We start from the raw sequence: 3,142 nt of genomic DNA, 5'->3' as shown, positions 1-3,142 counted from the left end.
GCGGGGCACGCTGGGAGCGTTGCCGGGGAGACGGGCGGGCTCCGCAGTGGCGGGGCCGCCGTCAGGGCGCCCTCCGCGCTCCGGGGCCGCTGCTTCGCACAAAGATCGGCTGAAATACTGTAAGCACCGACTTCTCGTAAAGATCCTCATCGTCCCTCTAAAATCGCTTTGAATGAAGCAAGAGATTGAATCGGTATTGGCATTCCTCTAATAAAGCTAACAGCGCTTTCATAAGGATTAATATTGTTTTCAATTAGTATATTAGAAGGTGGGTATTGGTGATGACACACGCACATAGCCAAAGAAAAGGTGACAATGACAGAAAACCCCCGAGGGCAATGTGACATTGCCAGCCCGGGAGATGGCAGCGGCGGTCGCTCCCCAGAGGCGGCTGCCGGCTGATGAAGGGTTTGGATCCGTGATGGGCTCAGCTGCAATGGCGGGAGCTCAGCGCTCCTGCCCGCCCGACTCTGGAAACCGCTGCGCAGGTTTGCGTGTGTGCTGCACTTGTTGCAGTGCTACAAGTGAAATATCGACAGCACTCCATCCGTACCAATGTACACCTATAGGGAAATAAATGACTCCACATGACTGCAATGAATTAAAAATTAATCTTCATTCAAAACTAATTTTGATGAAAAATATGGTCATTAAAACCCATCAATCCAGTTTTACACTGCAAAGTAATCTTTCTAGAAGGTGTCATGAAGTTAAACTCCTTTTCTGTATCCAATTTGCTTCTTTTGTTTTTAAATTTTTTTATTTTTTCACTATCAGCTCTACAAATATTAACTAAGACCAAACACAAGCCTTTCACCCTTTTACATCTGCATTATCAGGAATGGTAGAATGGCACAGATTCTTTCTCTGGTTTTATTAGTGTCTGTTCATAGCAGGATTACATAGCTATAATCTATTGGAAAACAATTCATTCACGTGAGAAACAAGACATGACACCAAGAATCCAGATCGCTCAGTGTGAGCCCTGTGGGGGATACAGCAAAAGAGCTACAAAATCTAAAATCATTTAGGTAACTAAAATCAACAGACAGGGTTGGGTGTCTCTTGCCAGCTAATTCAAGGAATAATTCTTGTGTAAGTATTTCCAATGCATAATCTTTTTCTAAGAGGATAACTCAAGATGGTGGAAATTGTGTTACTTTATTTTTGCCTCCACGTTTTTCACATTAATCAGAGAAGTGTTCTTGTTTCCTTCTGAGATTGGCTGAGTCAGATAATTCCAGTTACTCACTGATGGCCAGTGGTTCTGAAGTGTGGGTGGTAATGGGGCTCTTCTTCCTCGCAGTGACCATCCTGCCCCTGCTGGCTTCCAAAGGAGAGCTGCTCTAGTGACTCAGATGGGAATCTTGCAGAGTACCCAGAAAGAGAGAAAAAGCAAGAATCAAGGGGGACTTCAAGGGCACAAGGAGGAAATGGCTGAAGGAAGGAGGAATAGAAAGCAGAGCTTATAGGAGTAGGAGTGGGGCTAATGCACACAGCAAAAAGAGAAGAGACGGTCAATCGAGAGAAGGATCTGGACAGCAAGAGGCAGAAACAGCTAGAAAATTAAGACTTTAAATATTACTAGGCAAATATAGGGGAAAATAAGTGAGAAGTAAATATGAAGTGATTCTGTTGGGGAGAGAGGGGAACCCCATACTGAAGTTGGTTTGTTTGATTTCTCTTCTAACTCAGTACATAAAGGAAACATGTATAACACCCTTACACAAAAAAAAAAAAAAGGATTATTCCAAACTTCTCTTTTTGAAACATTTTCCACAACACAGGCAAGTATTTTATTTTTGTAAAAACAGAAATTTATGCAGCTACAGGTTTCACTAGTTTATTTTTAAAGAAAGTCTCTTTAAGGGACACTTGAAGTTCACTGTGGCTCGAGTAAAAGTAAAGAGATTTCATTTAGAGAGCTTACAGATTTTGATCAACATTATTAGAGATTGTTTGTGACTCTTTGTCATATTATATTAGTTCTGGGTGGATCAACATTTCACAGAACAGCAAAGTTCATCCTCACACAAAGAAAGCAATAAAATATGAAGAGCTGTAAAATATGTAGAGAAGCCCAGGAAAATATTTCAATCCATTTTGCAGATACAGTCTTTGGAGGAGCATACTGACTAGTATGGTCAGAAGGAGTCTTGAGTTTGAAAGCTCATTTAGACTTCTTTGCTGTCTTAGTTGAGCAAGCTGAAAATAGTTGTTAGATTAGACAAATCCTCAAGCTCCTGTAGCCCTGTGGCATATCTGGAGAGAAGGTTTTGTTGCTATGTACACACGCTGCTGGTTGTACCTGTAGTTTAATCCATGCTTAGTCTATGTCACCTTGACCTGAATCCAGCCTGGCAGGATAGAGGCCAAGTGGGGAATTAGTGTTGGAGTACAAGCTCTGTTCAGCATCTGAGTCAGCAGATCCTGAAAGCATCCAGATTGTTTCACCATCCCATACAATTGTGGCAGAGATGTCTATGACTAAGTAGTGTGCTATTTGTGGAAGACACTTAAAACCATACACTGTGGTGGGTAGATTGCCTGAGAAAATGAATATTTTCGGCATTACAAAGTCAAAAGACAGAATTGCTTTAAAGTCCCTTAGTGCTATGATAAGTCTTGCCCAATTAAACTTAGAGGGGTTTTTACCATTAAGCTCAGTAGGACCAGAGTACAATTTTTAGCCTAGAGCACATCAGTGGGTATAAAGCCCAAAGCAGTTTATCAAGTTATTACTCAGATGAGTTGTATGGGACTGCTGACCACACAAGCACTGTGTTCTTTTCTGTTCAGCCCGGATGTACAGTATCTCATGCTGATCGTCTGTCTTTATCAGCAAGTGCCTATAACCACAGAGGAAAAGGATGTTCTCCTCACCAGTACCAACTCATTAAAATGGTATTCAACAGAAAAAAAAAAAAAAAAAGGAATTTTTTAGGCTGCAAGGGTTTCTTCCCATGTATATTGTTTTCATATATTACCAGCTTCAGTCCTGACTGTGCTTTCATTTCCATTAGATTGATTCCATTCTAGGCACAATAACTAAAGAGTTTTTCCAAATTTACACACACAGGTGGGTAGAACCACACACTCAGCAGCTGAAGGGATCATGACTGCATCAAATGCAAGCTCAATT

This window comes from Melospiza melodia, chromosome 4 (genome assembly GCF_035770615.1).
Source record: "Melospiza melodia melodia isolate bMelMel2 chromosome 4, bMelMel2.pri, whole genome shotgun sequence".
In the NCBI taxonomy this organism is placed as follows: Eukaryota; Metazoa; Chordata; class Aves; order Passeriformes; family Passerellidae; genus Melospiza; species Melospiza melodia.
Note: the sequence above shows the minus strand (reverse complement) of the source record.